Source organism: Corvus brachyrhynchos, unplaced genomic scaffold (genome assembly GCF_000691975.1).
Source record: "Corvus brachyrhynchos isolate BGI_N302 unplaced genomic scaffold, ASM69197v1 scaffold126, whole genome shotgun sequence".
NCBI lineage: Eukaryota > Metazoa > Chordata > Aves > Passeriformes > Corvidae > Corvus > Corvus brachyrhynchos.
This window is the reverse complement of record NW_008239283.1, coordinates 8763353-8779943: the sequence shown is the minus strand read 5'-3', so window position 1 is coordinate 8779943 and position 16591 is coordinate 8763353. Positions and strand designations below refer to the sequence as shown.

General features: G+C 47.1%; 1 protein-coding gene across 11 annotated transcripts in view; it reads left to right on the top strand.

Moving 5' to 3' along the window:
* The window catches only part of SLC15A2 (solute carrier family 15 member 2), a 73192-nt gene extending 68940 nt beyond the window's left edge, over window positions 1–4252 (top strand). For 10 of the 11 annotated variants that reach the window (XM_017740191.1, XM_017740188.1, XM_017740193.1 and 7 more), the window contains one exon: window positions 287–4252. The gene's annotated coding sequence lies outside the window, so the exon portion shown is untranslated. The remainder of the gene's footprint in view (window positions 1–286) is intronic. The other variant, XM_017740184.1, reaches the window with a different exon arrangement.
* Window positions 4253–16591: the final 12339 nt, after the last annotated feature.

The following is a 16591-nucleotide window of genomic DNA, read 5'->3' as shown; positions in this document are numbered from 1 at the left end:
CTGCTGTCAGTCACAGTGGCTCCCCACATGCGAGGCCATGCAGTCCAGCTCCTGCTGTGCCCTGAGTTCAGCAGAGGCCAGCAGATGCTCCGATGCCTCTCTGGGGGCTGCAGCTCCCAGGTCCAGCACTGGCCAGCCCATCTGTGTGCCAGTCATGGGCTGTCAGTGCCAGCTTTGCTTCCTGACACTTTATACAGCCCAAAATCTGCAGAGCAAAGAGAGGACAGCTCCCTCTTTCCACAGAGTGTATTTAATTTGCCTGTTCCTGCTCTTTTCTCATCCACAGCTGGTGTCATCAGCTGCCCTGTTATTTCAGGGCTGACCAAGGACCTGTGCAGTCCCCCCATCTCACCACTGCCTTGGAGCAAGGGGATGTTTGGACTTTTCCACTCTGCCCACCCACAAGCACCTTCCTGGAAGGTCTCCTCAAATTCAGGTCCTCCACCTTTCCAAAGAGCACATCCCTCATGAGACCACGTTTTTAACCAGTCAGTCCCTTTGTGGGGATTAGCCAGCCTGGGTAATATTTGCATTTTACCCTTTGCTGTCTGCTGGTTGTGGATTTACTTTTGAAGCTAATATCAGTGTTTTTCTTTCCATTTGCTCCCCAAAGGTTGTCCTGAGCCACCTGCACTCTCTGTATAAAATAAATAAATGGTCTTGACTGTTTGCAGGCAGATGGTCTATCCATCTTCTGCCAAAACTTTGATAGTGCCATGAAGAATCCCTCTGCACTAATGGTGCCAGCACAGTCCTTTACATCCCTACTGGAGGATTTCTTTGTTCCTCCTTTGCACGTCCCTTTTGTATGTGCTGCTTAAAACCAAAGGGCTTGTGCTCCATTTCTCACAGCCTACAGCACTCCTCAAGCTTCTGTAATGCAGGCTCTGAGTTCCCTCTTCTGTTTGAGCTGAAAACTATTAAAAGCCATTGAGAGCTTCAGAAACAGCTGGGTTTTGTCTAGTAAAGTTCTTTTTTTTTTTTTTTTTTCCCCACTGTGTTCACATCCATCACTTACAGCTAGGGAGTGAAACACTGCTCCAGTCTTCTCCTGTCAACTCTCTCAGGAGAAGGCTGGGCTTTTAGCTTTTCCATTAAACCCTTATCTTTGATGCCTTTGGTCCTAATGTTCATTGTTCAGCATCCCTTGAAGCCAGGGATTTTGGTTCCTTTCTTTGGGTTTTTGCTTCAGTCTGCTCAGCATTTTGTAGCTGGTGTTACTGTATTACATGTCCTGGGGTACACTGACCTGTTGGGCTGAAAATGAGCAGAGGAGACATACCAGTGTTTTTAAAGATGCAGCTAGACAGAACTTGCTCAACTCTGAAAGTTTTGAGCTTCCTTTCAGCTGGTTAGGGAAGAACAGGCACTTCTCCATGTAAAGGTGTGTTTTCATGTCTACTGCATCCTGCTCTGTCTGGAAGGGGACACTGCCAGGTCAGAGCAGCTCCACCATCCTCCTTTCCTCTGGCTCTGCATTTCCTGGCTTGGATTTCCCTGCTCTTGGCCCTCTCACAGTTGTGATATTCACTCAGAGGTAGATATTGCCTCCAGCAACTTATTTTACCAGTCTCATGTTGTTACTTGTGGCGACACCAATCATGGGATTTATTTTGCCTTTTTAGTCTCCACTGTTTTACCACGTTTCTGCTGTGGTTTCTCTTGATTCAGACTGTCAAGCTCTTGGCAATTTTGTCTTCCTCCTCATGGCTTCCCATTATCAGTGCTGTGCTTGGAGTCCAAGTTGCCTTCACGCCCCAGATCTGCAAGATAAGTAAACTTAGAAAATTATTAGGGGAGACTTTGACTGCTCCTGTCTCCATCAAAGACTAGGATTAAATTAAGTCCCTTTGATAAACTGAGCTGATGGGCCAATTTGGATTGCACATGTGGTATGATGAGCCTTGTGGGGTTTATGATTAAAAGACATGAGAGAACACAATTATTTAGAGAGCTACCAAGAGATTGCTGTAGCTCACTAGTCACTTCTTTATCAGAACAAAAGAAGAGCCCAATTCTCCAGGGTGACAGGCAGCTCCTGGGAGGTGTCCGTGAGTCTCTAATTGCTGTGGGAGGCGGCAGTCACGCTTTGATGTGTGCAATAACACTGCGGGGGGGTGCTGGGGAGAAACACTCTGGCCATTTCTGTCCCCAAGGCACTTGGTCCAGCAGCAAAGCCTTCCACACAGGTGGCTTCTTTATCTCTTTTTACAGTTCCTTGGGTTTTTTGGGTTTTTTTTTCCACCATAAACTGCAGCTGCCTTTGCAGCAAGATAGAGCTCAGCTGGGTTTCTTTGCTGGACTGTGATCAAATCCTGACTGCCACAGGGAGCTCAGTGCAACCAGGGCTGCATCAAATCTTCAAGGCTGGGCTGGATCCTGACCCAACAGGAGAAGTCATGTTAGCTCAGGCTCTGCAGCCAGCCCTGAAGATGAGAAATGTCTAACTGGACATGAATGCAATTTTGCCTGTTTTATTTTTTCTCAGTGTCAGGCTACTGAGTCAGGGCTGGATGGTGTAATTGTAGCAAGGCTATTTTCTCACTTTTTTTTTTTTAAAGGAACATTCATGCTGCATTTTAATTACAACATTTAGAACATGTCCAAATAGCTTGAGCTCAAATTGATCTTGTGTTTCAGCCAGAAAGCTTGTTTTTCATCTATTATTATAATAAATGTGCTATTGATAATAGTTTAGGTGCAATACAGCAAAGCTTTGTGTTATGCATCAGCTCTGGAGGCTCAAAATTTTCTTATTATCCATTACTGACATGACAGTTTACAAATATTTAACAAACAAATTACCAGGTTTTCCTTGTTCCCTCTTAGTTTGCAGTCTCAGTCCTTTTGACAGCTGCATTCAGGATTAATGATGATCTTGTTTAAGACGATTGTTTGCTAGCAAACAGTTTTATTCTCTAAACCTACAAGTGCAGTAGGAGAACTAACACTGGCACTTCAAATTAAATCTCATCCTCAATGCAAATTTTTTAGCTTTATTCCATCCAGTTGTCCAAAGAAGAAATCGGATTTGCCTGGTAAAGACCTGTTAATAATTTCTTAGGTTATGTAGTCATTTTAAATATAGACACTTAACATGAAGGGCTGGCAAAGGGAGTATTTTTTCTCTGCCAGGCCTGAGCTTGCTGGGTCTATTCAGGCTGTAAGTGTTTTAAAGTCCTTTCTGAGCACAAGCAGGGCAGCAAAGAGACCACCTTGAGCCTCCACGGAAAAGAGAGATCCAGACGGAGAAGCTGGATTTGGTTCTCTGTGAAGTACTGGAAGCAGCACTGGGAAAGATTCAGCCCAGGTCCTGGGAGTGGTAAAACACATCCATGCTTTGCAGCAGCTTCTTCTCCACCTGCTCCAGGTCTGAGCACAAGGTGAAGGGCACAGAAGGGCCTGATGGCTGACATCTGCCTGGGAAGGTTGTTTCTGCACCTGATGGCTGACATCTGCCTGGGAAGGTTGTTTCTGCTGTAGATGGCTGCAGGTGAAGCGAGGAAGGTGCTACACCCCCTGGGAAAGCCTGGGCATCTTCTGGGAGAAAACACAGCACCGGAATAGAGACTGAAAGAGTATGTGAAGCACCCCCTTCAGAGCATGTCCTGGGCACTGGGCCATCCCTCCCCTGTGGTTTCTGATCTTGGGCTTTGCATGCACAATACAGGAATTCACTGGTGTGTGGGCCTGGCTTTGGAGATGAGAAGTGAATTTGTTCTCAAGAAAAATCGCTCTTTGTTGGCAGAAAATCTGTGAGTTGGGTTCCCCAAGGGCATAGTGTTTGAAAATCACAGATGATTAAAAGATAACACATTTGAGGGTCAGTTTTGGGGGTTTTGCTTGGGTTTTTGTTGTTGTTGTTTGTTTGGTTTGGTTTGTTCTTGTGGAAGATGTTTGTTTGTTTGTTTGCCTTCTGGGTATGACAAACTAAATGCCACACATAAATTTCTCCACAACTGACCTCGCCACAAATTTTTTGTTTTAATGCAAGAAAATCTGAGACTCTCCTTAAAAGAGGAGGCCTCCCTCCTGAGTTCTAGAAATACCAAATGTCACACTAACAAAAATGACTAAAGTTGGCAAGTCTGAGAGTCGTTTATCATATTGATCTTAAACAAAAATAAGCCAAATCAAACCAGGCTTGATGAAACAGAATAGAAGCATGTTTGGCTTGAAATAATGCGTTAATAGAGAGTATTTCTAAATTTTATTTGATGAGCAATAAAACCAGAGAGTCACAGTGCACACAGTCTGTATGTGCCCTCTGCTAATTGACTATCGTTGTTTGCAATGCAAGCACTCATTACTCACTTCGCCTGGAATCAGTGTGGCCAGCATGGAGCAGCAGGGACAGGGGCACAGCTGAGTATGTCAGCATCTCTGCACATGTGTTTTCAACCCTGGAATAATCCCCATGATATGGACATTTTAGGCTGGTATTCAAGCCTTCATCTCACTTCTTTTTAAGGCTTGCTTAACCCTTTTCCAGTTGACTGATACAGCATCAATCACAGTAATATGCCAGCTATGATGTTCCATTTAATAGCTACCGAGGAGATGGGTGGCTCAAGGCCCTGAGGTGAGCACAGGCATTTTCCTTGCAAATGCCAGGGAAGACTTACTGACAACAGCAACTTGCAAAATGTGTGGGGCAGCAGCAAGAAACTGCCCATCATTCCACCGCCGGGCACCTCCCAGCTTGAGAATATGCCTGTCACTGGGGTTACATCTGCAGCCTTTTTCTGCCCTGGGGGGTCAAGGCTTTGAGGAAAACCATGCTCATGTGCAAGTTTGTGAATTGCAGCTACCAGCTGGACACACCAAGGGTAAACTGGCTCCAGTTACCTGCTTTGCTTACGCCAATTGCCATGTATTACAAATCAAGCCACTCACAAGGAACCAAACTATTAAGCTGCTTTCTCATAATCATTAATTATAAAGATACCATCACTCATGTTTGTAGTCTATGGACTGTCCTGTGATAGCTGATTTACTTTTTTTCAGTTCAGTGATTTGTGATGGTGAGGCTGCAAACAGTGTTGGCAAGTGATTCCCACAGGGATCTGCTCCTGCAGGTCTGAGCTGGTGAAGTCCCCTTTTCATGACACAAAGCCAGCTCAGTGACCTCGCAGGTACAGATTTACACTCCTCCCATCCTCCTGGCCACCCTGCACAGTCTCTGGGAAAAGCTCAACTCCAATGTGTCCTGCAGGAGAAGGTCAGGTAAATATTTGATACCCTGACAGTTAATTTAGGGAGAAGCTTTCAGGCCAAAAGCATGCTGAGCACCCCAAAACTTTTCTGGGATCCATCACTGTGGGTACTGATTTCTCATTTGCCATCCCTAATGTGTTTAGGTTCAGAGTGGAACCACAGTGAGAGGGGCTCTTAAAGCCCTCCCTGGGCAAAGGCAGCAGCTATGGGGAAAGCCCATGTTTTTTCAGCCCTCTCCCAATTCATCCTGCTGGTGTTCAACCTTCCTTACACACCTCTGCACTTTCCTGATGCTGTGTAGGGCAGCCAAATGGGTCAGAAGAGCAAAAGCCCTTCAAAGCTGCTCATCCCACCAGGGTCACTTGCTGGGTCACATGCATAGTCATGATCTGAAGACTGAGCTTCCAGAAGGGTTTGCTGCCACAGCACCTGGGACAGTCCTGCACTGTTTTCTCCTGTTGCTGCTTTCTGGACAGATGTGTCCCAGCTGCTCGGTCTGCTCGGATGTGCACACGAGTCCATGCATGTGATTGGATCACTGATAGATGCTCCACAGCCATCTGGATCTAGGGAAAAAGTGACAAATCTCCCCCCTCCCGCAACCGCCACACCTTCCATGAGATTTTGATGAATGAGATCTTTATTGGCTGCTGGGCTAATTAAATAGAAGTTGCATCAGCTTCTAGCTGACAGGCTTTAATTGCTCCAGAGCAGATTTTCAGAGGACCAGATGAATATGAAAATAAAAGGAAAGACTGTGGATTGGATCCAAGGATATCTCTGACTGCATTGTGCTTCAGCTGGAAGTTTGTTCCACGTTTCCCTGGGAAACTGGGATGGGACAGGGGGCTCCTGTGCTGCAAGAGTGCTGTCAGAAAAGCAAAAATTAACACAGATAACAAAAAGAAAAAAATAGTATCCTGGTTTAGATAAGAATTTCTGGAGTCTTACCTTTGCCCCAGTCTCTAGCTTTGGCTTTGAGCACCCATCCACTCTGTGCTCCTGTTCCAGTTTGTCACACAGGACCAACAACACCTGCCAAGGGCTGAACTGCCTGGCATGCTCTGACATCACATGTATTCCTGAGATTCCTTTTTTTTTCCCCCTCATGTTTCTTTGAAGTCCAAAGACTGCAAAAAGTGTGTCAGGCATCCAACAGCCCCTGTAGCTAGGCCCAGCCCTGTGTAATTCTGCTGAGAGTTTAGGAGAAAGGTGCTCCCCTCCAGCAACAAGGATGTTGAGACTTTGAGCCTGGCCGTTCATTGGTGCTGGTCCTTTGAAGACAAGAGGTGCTGTGTGTGTCCCACAGTGTGTGCTGACTGCCAGCAAGGGCTGCACAGCCCTCTCAGCCTCTTGCTGCTGAGCAAGGGCTGCACAGCCCTCTCAGCCTCTTGCTACCATTTCCCCGTGCAGGAGCACGGGAGGGGACTGATTTGCATCTCTCCTCCAGGCTCCTGCCTAAACCTCCAATTGGGGTATGTGGATGGCTCAATAGGAGAGTCACTGACAGAAAAAGTTTCTGAGTACCCAAGTTTCAGGTTGGTGCAGGACAGAGATGGACCTGGTATACAGTAGATTAAAAAGTTAATTGAAATTAATGACCAAGCCCTCAGTGACTTCAGTGGTGTCATGTTTTCCCCAGTGGACTCTGCAGTCTATATCTAGGCACATCCAGACTAAGAGGCTTGTTCCATGTTTAATTTATGGCATGATGAATGAGTTCTTAGCATACAATGCACTTAATTCCATTTTGGGCTGATTTATGGTGTGATGTGAACTGCACGTGAAGTTTTTAATTCAGTAGGTGGTGACTCTGATCCAGTATATGGAGTGTGACGGAAGAGATGATAAATTTGATTCCAAGGGTGATGCATCAATTTCAGTGTGAAGTGCATCGAATTTATCACATGGCACATTGGTTCCAGTGCATGACACCCCAGCGATGGCAGTGCCAGGCCTGTTAAGTGGGATATTTTCAGTGCATCACCAGTGGTCTGCCACATCCACCACCTCCTCAGAAGAAATTGGCCCTTGCTGTTTGTCTTTCATTTGATCTTGCAGGACTTGAAGAAAACCAGAAAAATGGCCCATTAGGTGCTGGTCAAAATACTTGTCTTCAATTTAATACATGCACTGAGTAAGGGCTTTTGATATCCCACCTAATTTCAGGTCTCAGGAAGATGCTGCTCCTCCTGGGAACCTCAGCAACTTGGCTTAATTTTAAGTTCATTTCATGACTCAGTATCTTTGCTTTTAACTCAACGTCTGGCTGATCCACACTGCTGAATGGGGATGTGGAGTTTGAGTCCTCTCCAGGAGATTGGGCTCTTCAACATCTGTAACCTCTGAAAGGTGTTTAAAAAAACCACCCCTGGAGAAAACTCCTCCACCCTCACTACTCACTGGGGATGCTTTTGGGGTAAGACTTCCTGGCTGAAAAAAACCATGTCTTGGTTAGGAGTTCCTAATGGCATTCAAGCAGCAGTTGTTTGGGATTTGTTGCACAGACAGGACAGCCCGGCGTGTGCTGGGCACTGAGGGGCTCGAGTACCCACAGTACCCAACCCCTTGCCCATCCTCACACTCCATTACACCAGCACCACTGAATGAAGCCGGGCACCGCAGGGCATGGCAAGTCACTGAGGCAGCCAAGAAAGACATGAGAGACTTGATGAGGGGATTTGGTGACAAGCTGAGCAAGAAGTAATTACTTTTCTTCTTCTCTCCTTTTGCTGCCACAGCCTCTGTGGCAGTGAGGATAAATGCAGTGTATTAGCAGCAGTGAGTGGCAGATTCACTGGGCTGCAATTTATATCATTGTCCTCCCCAAAACCTCACTGGAGGGCATTATGAAGTTAGCTTTATAAAGAGGGATAAAATTATGAGAGGGTCACTGGAAAAGTGTTTGGAAACCCTCAGAAGAGAGGCTGTTTTGTTCTCTCCAACTGTCTTGTTGAGCTCTGAGGGAGGGGTAGTGCTCATTCACCAGATATTAAATTCAATCCAGTGAGAAGTAGCAGATGTTGATGTGCCAAGCCTGTCTGCCATGCATAAGGATGTCTGAAAAATCTTCCATCAAAATGTTTTGATTTTTCTTGAAGCAAAAATAAACTCCTACTGGAGAAAAAACAACAAACCTTCAGGGCAGAAAACTTCTGGCTGAGAAAACTTTGTCTTCAGACTGTTGATAAAGGGTTGCTGCTGTCAGAGGGGATAAAGAGGATGTTTTTCATCAGTCATGTTAATCTGATCTATCCCTGCATGCAGGCTTGTGCAGACAGATAAAATAAAACAGATCCTGATACGCTGATGAGCCAAATTCTATCAGTTTCCAAGGGACTTTGAGCTGTCTGGATGGAGAGGCAGGGGATTGATTTGCTTTGAGTTTACCCCCGGTGAAGGGTGTTAAGCACTGGGAAAGGCACTTGGGCTAACATGCATCTGGTCTGCCTGGAGGGAGCTGTTTGCAGGCTTGGCCTGTGCTTTGTGCTCCCAACACCTCCACAGCAAACAGGTGCTGCTCCTGCTGCTCACAGTCCAGTCCCTGAAGGAAGAGGAAGCTTTAAGCCCAGTCTTCCACTCTCCAAAAGGGTTAAAAAGCCCAAACAAGCATATAGTTTACATGGTTTAAAGAGTACAAGGAAGGGAAATGCTAAAAATCACTCCTTTCAATAGCAAAAATGCTCATGAATCTGAACTCGTAGTTCAGCACCACCTTGCAAACAGCTTTGTTCATGACCAGGGTAAGAAACATTGGGTTTGGGAGGCTGCTGTGCCCTGCTCCTCTGTCCCCCAGGCACCCCCTGAGGGGAGGCTTGTGCCCCACTTGACCCTGGCCAAGGGGACCAGACAGGCTCAGGGATGCTCCCACTGCTGCCCTCCACAGTGAATCTCTGTCTGAGCCTGGCTGGACCCTGCACCAGAAGGGCAGCAAGGAGCATCCCAGCTGAACGGCATGGATCCTGCTCCTGCATCTCAGCCCACTGAGCCCCTGGCACACACACTCCTGCAGGACCATGGAGCAGCCTCCCAGCTGCAGGATGTTTTTAAGTTGTGGAGAGAATTTATTTCTTCATTTATTTGCTTTGCATGGGAGACAAGAATGCTGGTTTATAATGTGGAACAACCATTTTAACTGAGTGAAGTCGGTCCTATAAATCAATTGCCCTCTCCAGAGCACTGACCAGACCCCAGGAACCAGCATTTTTATGATACCTTTCCATGTTACTCTGGGTGGATTCTGGGCCAGAGTCTCAGCTGGTGTAACTTGGCCTCATTCTCCAAATCCAGGTGATTTACATTGTCTAATGCTGCTATGAACTTCTACAAGTCTGACAATCTCAGGTGCCCTAATTTTTACTGAAGAGATCATATGTTGATTCAAGGTGTTTTAAAATACATTTGACTGAGAGAGAGGACACAGGTCAAACTGTATATCCCAAACAAACATGTTTATCACTCTAAAATAAGTCCAGGCCAAAGCACTAGAAGAAAGGAGGTCCCTCTCCAGTAGTATGTACTCCAAAGGCTACTGGTCCCAGTTATCTAGGCCCCCTGGAGGCTCAATTTCCTCCTCTTTGCATTGCTGAGGCTCTCAGCAGACTTGGTAGTTTTTCTCCAAACCCTTTGACTATCATCAACAGCAGGCTGATAGGATGGCTCCTGCCTCCTCCTTGGTTCACTCTAGTCCACTATTTCTTTCCATCCATCCTTCCATCCATCCATCCATCCATCCATCCATCCATCCATCCATCCATCCATCCATCCATCCCTCTTTTATTTAGAGTGCAAGATCTTGAGACAGGGACTGTCTTTCCTTTTTTTCTTTATCCCATTTCTTGAGTGGCAGGTTTTTATTGGCTCACAAATACACATAAAGGGAATTTCTGCCCACGATCAAAACGATATAGTTGAGCAAATCTTTTTCCAAGCTGCTTAAGGGTGAGCCCTCACTTCTGATTCAAACTACAGTTTTTAATTTCTGATGGCTAAAATGAGGGGTTTGTGCCTTGTGGGCCACACTGGGCACCCACATGGCATCTCCATCACGGGGTGGGCATCACCACTGGGCAATCTTTTTATCTTCCTATGTGCAGGATCCCTCACATCTCTCATGATCAGATGGTCACTCTGTGCTGTTGGATTTCCTTGAGATGTTTGAGACCTGGGTGATTTGCACCATTTTGTCTCACTCCATTTCCCCACACTGCTCTGCTGTTAATTTTTTTACACAGAGAAGAGGAAAAGAAGATCTGAGGACTCTGAGTGATACTCATCCTCTGCAAACAGAGTGCAATGCACACTCAGGTGGGCATGGATCTGTCCTGGCTTTTGACATGTTTTCTGTGCAGATAGAGCTAGGTTTAGTTTCACCTATAAAATTTCTCATTCACATGAGAGGATGTTTCAGTTAACTGGTAATCCATGATGATGAGTTTTCTGTGAACCATAGGTGCTGGGAGGTTTGAGGAGAGTGTGTGTCTCTCCTTGTGATATGGGACATTTGGGAATGGCTGAGTTCTAGCTGTTTTCTGTACCTCAGCTTTAAAAGGGTGGAAGTTATAAAATTGGGACAGTTCCTTATTTGTGTTGAATCAGCTTTCCCCAATTTCCACCACCAGCATCTGGCTTTGACACGTTTTTAATGTACGGCTTCAGCTTGCACACAGAATTGAAATTTTCAGCCACACGGTGCAAGCTTTGTAAGTGGTAATTGCATCAACTTAGGATCAATGGAGCAGAATAATATCTGCCCACTATTAACGGCTTAATAAAATTAATAGTGCTGGCTCTGCCATGAATTACTTTAAAATAGAGATTGTAGGATAGTAATGTAAACAATCATTGATTTTTCTTGGGAGAGTACTGTGAATTAGATATGACTCTCTTCAGTGTGTAGTTGATACCAGACAGTGCAGAAAGTGTATCTGAGTACCTTTAAGGTGGGTGGAGAGGGAAAAAGTGAAAGGGCCCCTGTGGCACTGGGGAGGTGATTAGATAAATGGAACTAGCCCAGACCAGAAGATGAAAGCTCGGAGCCTCCTGGCACTCGATATTGCTGCCATCCAACCTGACCCAATTAATAACCCATTAGTGCAGGACAGGTCTGTTCAATGGTTCAGGTCTGTTAATTGAAATAGTGTGATTAATGGCATTAGAGGGGATGAGGAATATTTAGAAAAATGACAGGAGTCTGCAACCCTGCAACGGAGCTGATGCATTACTCCAGGGTGAGGGAGATGGGAGGTGGCTTTTATTCCCATTGAGATCCTGCCAGCATCCCAGCACTGAGCTCAGCATCAGTGCCAGAGTCAGAGAGCTGGCAGCTGGAAGGGCCAAATCCAGCCTCAGCCTTGCCCATGGGCACAGGGGAACTGCGTGGGCTCAGTGGCACTGGAGCCCATGAGGTTTCCATGCCAGTGTCAGGCTGCATCTGGATCTGGGGCAAAGGCATCTGGAGTGCAGGCTGGGCTGGGCATGGAGCCGCCTGTCTCATGGGTGCCAGCACCCACTGCTACCCTGCAGGGGGACACTGGGGCCCTGGCAGCAGCATGGCTCTGTTCCCACTACTCACACACAGCCAGCATCCGCATTTCTCCTTCCAGAGGCCAATTTTCCTGTCGATTCCAATTAACCCCAGCGTTGACATCTCAAGGACAGCTCTGGAGGCGGCTTTGCAGAGGAGCAGCAATTTGGAAATGTGTTGTGGGGCGGAGATGGCACTTTAGAGCCCAGCCTTAATTACATCAAATGGCCAGAAAGAGCTGTACAGTGGTTTGAGCTATTGCCATTTGCAGAATGATTCTTCTACAAGATTCCCTTCAGTCCTGTTCTTGTCCTGATGTCTTTTCTTTAAATCAGTGCCTGTGCTTGAAGTTGGGGCTCAGCATAGGGGCAGGTGCATATGATGCACACCCTGGGTGTTTTCCTGGCAAAAACCAGTCTTCCCTTTCTTCTCCCAGTTAAATATGCACCCTGCAGCTGGTGCATGAGTGTGCCAGGGAGGGGGCCAGTGGGCTTTGCTTACAGGGAGCCAGGGCAAGCAAGCAGCTCATCCCAAACCATTGCTCCCCAGCTGTAGGGAATGAAGCACCATTGCTTCAAGATCTGCTCTGCTGTGGTCCTTTCTGCCATTTCCATCAACTCCATGAAAGCTGGGGGGGGAGGTCTCCCCCTGTGTTTGAGCCAGCCATGCACCCACACCTCCCTCCTGGTGCCTGTGTGGCCCTGAGAATTCACACCTGGTTTGAAATACCAAATTCCACAAGTTATTAGAGGACAGTGTGGCTAATGGGGACAGTTTGGGCACCTTCATTCCTGGCAGAGGCTGCAAGAGCATCAGACATGCTGTGTTTGTTTTCCAGTCCTCAGAGGGAAAGGGACAGAACTTCAAGAGCATCAGCAACACCAGGGAGAAGTGGGTTCAGAAGGACAATCCAAAGCACAGCTTTTAACTCGGGGAATAATAAATGAATGGAAAGACCCACAGCGCCACAATAAAACATCCCTTAAATCTTTTGTTTTCATTTTGGATGATAAAGGAAAATCATTAGGGCTCAATTAGTCATGAGAAACAGGGGTCCTTCTGCATTGCACTGGCTTGAGGAAGTGCCTCCTGTTCAAGAGCACACCCTCCCCATGCAGCGAGGGTTCATTAAATATCAAACACTTTATTTGTGCCATTTGCATTGCTTATTGTGCCCTTGTGCGGGATGGGAACTTGGTGGCGATAATTGATGTACGTGGATTTAAAGGCGCCTGGATCTCTTAAAACAGGCAGGGAAATGAAGGAGAAGCTCTGAGCAGCAGCGGCTGCCGGTGCTGCTTCAGCAGCACAGCGGGATGAGAGGAAATAAAAAGGAGAAGGAGTGATAGATGAGTTTAAGTGACCCTGACACGAGGACATTAGGGTTTTGGGTGCATTACCTTTCACTTGGGGATAGAGAGGAGGGGACGGGGCAGGTGACAGCCACTGCTGGACCCGTGATGAGACACAGCTGTGCCACTGGTCCCAGCATGTCACTGGGATGAACTGGTGCTTCCTCCCTGCTGTGCTGGGGGGAACTTTGCTGCAGCACTCCGTGCACATGAGTACAAGGTCTTTAAATATTTATAAAGCAACAGATGATGTCGAGATGCTGGGCAAGACTCTGAGAAGGTTCCCTAAGCCCTCTGCACACTGGCCCTGCTGCAAACCCTTGCTAAGTGGCTGCTGGAACTCTTGGTAATGTCAGCACAGGGCTATGGCTTTCACTGAGCAGACAGAGGACACCCCAAGAGGAAATAAAGTAAATAGCTCTTTAAAAAATCCTCCACATCAGAACAAGCTCCCCAAACCCCTTTCTCTTCCCAGAAGTGACCGTGCTGCACATAGGCTGTGATTTGTTGTTGTCACCACGGGAAATGTAAAGCACAGCAGCAGAGCATCACTTACTGCTTTATTACCCTTCCTGCTCCCTTCATTTCTTTGCCGAGACTGTAAATGAAAGAGCAGACAAGTGGTGGCTGTACCACTGCCCCTATGCTCAAAGGCAGGGTGGGCAGAGATGGCCAGAGAGGCAGAGCCCCGGCATGTCCCCACAGAGAGAAGCTGCTGCCAGCACAGGGCACAGAGTGGGGACGAGCACACAGGGCTGTGCCTTGTTTGGCACACGAGAGCCTGTGATGGGGCAGAAAGAGCAGCTCCAAGCAGTCACCTCAGGAACAAGTCACACACTGGGGACAGGCTCTGGCACAGGGTTTAGCAGGAGCAGGTCAGCCATGGGATGGGGTCAGGTACGGGGAAGGAGATGCTTGTGCTGCCACAGACATGTGGACAGCTCTGGAAGGAAAAGCCTGACTGAACCTGCCCAGCCTAAAGCAGAAGGGACCTGCTGTGGCTCTGGGACTCAGGGATTTAATTTTTTCCTCTCTGTGCAATTTTTTCCTCCCTGCAAGCAGAGACTGCAACAGGCTAAACAAATAAGGGGCTGTAATGTAATCTTAGACATATGCTCTTGAATTCACATTTAGAGTGCAAACCATAATATTTTGGTTTATTATTTAATTACAGAGCTTGTAAATGTAAATTGATTTAGACCCTTAATTTTAGGAAGCTTGAATTACCTTCAATTCCTTGTTTAATATTCAGGTGGAGAACTTCCATGTCTGGCTGCAGCACGTTTGGGGTGTGCAACAGAGCTGGGTGAGTTAGGCATTTTCACCACTCCATCTTTTCATATGTAGAAGTTGGGCCAAATTATGTTTTGCTGTAAAGTGTCTAAAATCAATTAAGTGGCAGAGCATAAGGAGTTGGTTTCACTCTTTCTTCCACCAGCAGCAGTTTGCAAACTGTGATAACCTCCCTGGTGAAAACCAGGAGAAAATTGAGCCCCCACTTACCGGTTTTTCTTTTGCAGCTGAAAAGAAAAATCCTGTATTTCTGAAAATGTTCCCCTATTAGAAATATTTTGCCTAATATTAATTGTGTCAGACAAACCCCTGATGGTACAAGGCCTCCCTGGCTTGAAATGTGAGCTCTGTTCCTGCACAGTGCTGGGAGCACGTGTCTAATTTTGAAATTTGTCAAAAGGCTTGAGCACGTGTGTGGGACTGATGCTGGAGTATGCCAAAGAACTGCTCTCATGCAGGGTGACTGAGGCTCCAGAACACTAAAAACTGAGCAGAAACTGCTTTTGAGGCATCGAGTCTGAGTCCCCTGCTCTTGGGGCAGCTCCTGCAGGGGGTGGTGGGGTTACCCCCACAACAGGAGGGCAGTGCCCACATGGCCCCAGCAAGCCCAGGGTCCTGAGCCATGTGTCCCCTGGACATGGCTCCTGGCCATGCCACCAACCAATGGGACTGTTAATTTTGGGAATTGATTTGTTGCCCAAGCAAGGTGCCAGCAGGAACACTGCCACTTGGGAAGGAAGTGGTTATTTAGAAAACCCCATCGCTGCGTGTTTGCATCCCCCTCCCAGCTGAGCTGTTCAAGTCAGGTATCACCAAGCCCCTGATGTGCAGGCTCTTGCCCTGGGAAGCACAGCATTGCTGTGGGGGTTTGGGATGTGGCCCTGGAGGTCCTTCCCTGCTGCCTCCATGGTGACCTCCTCATTGTCCCCACAATGGGACTGAGGCAGGTTTAGGGATGCTTTGCTTGTACCCTATGAGAAGGGGCCTGAAAGCAAGGTGCATCCTTTCCCACTATGACCAGAGGGAAAAAGTCATTCATTTTATCTATTTGGAACTGTAACTGAGGCTGCTCATCCTGTGCAAATCCCATCTCTTCAGGCTGCCTCCCAGCATCAGTGATGTCTGCAGGCAGCTGGTCAGAGCTGTGAGTGACTCCACAGAGACACTGCACAGGGACACATTTAAACCTCTTATTTACTGTGCAGGCAGACCCCAGCCAAAATCGGGGAGGGGGGCTGCAATCACATCCATACCTTATCAGGCATGTGCACAGTCCCACCTGGCTTTTGAGCAGCAAGTTATGGATAGTGTAACCTCCAGGTCAGCTCTTGTAAACCAAAACTCCTGCTTGTTCCATGCTGAGTACATCATTTCTCCTTGAGAAGAGTCTGTGGAGGGCCCTGCCAAGATTGGTAACATATTCTCTGGATGTACACTAAGGAATAAGTGTATAACTTTTCCCCCTCATGAACATCATGTTTTAGCAAAGCCTGGTGATGGCTTTTTTTTCCTTTGTAATGTCATATGATTTTAAACTCCTGCATTCAGGCAGATGTACATTTGGCATCTGGATAGATGGTACAACATAAAGTAACAACCATCTAACTCCTATCCGTCTGGATTCACCAAATAAGTAATCAGAGAAAAGCACCTGGGGAAGGGAGGTGAGGGGGCTGAGCAAGTAACAACCATCTAACTCCTATCCGTCTGGATATCCCCTTCTGGGATCTATCTGATCTATCTGGGATCTATCTGATATCCCCTTCCTGGGGAAGGGAGGTGAGGGGGCTGAGCCATCAGCAACAACGTGCAATAAACAGCATAAGAAGGTGTCAGAGTCTGCACGATGGGTCAGTCTTGATCCCCCACTACAATTCAGTAACATAAAAATACCCCCTGTTCGAGACTGGGCTGTTTACACAGCTGGAGCATAAATATTTAAATTTGCAAGAGAAATGCTTGCTCAGCCGAAATCGCTGTGAGATCTCTGGAGTCAGCAGCGGGGGGTGTAGAGAGGCCCAGCATTTCCTTGGAAAAAGGAAAATCAATGATAATTAAAGCAGGGAGCTCTGTTTCCAGAGAAGCTGTCACTTATGTAAAACTAACTCGGCTCATGTTCTTTGGGGGTGTGAAAACCTCCCCGTGAGGGCTGGCCAACACTGTGACAAAGCTGCACGAGGGCCACACGTGGGCACCTCATGGA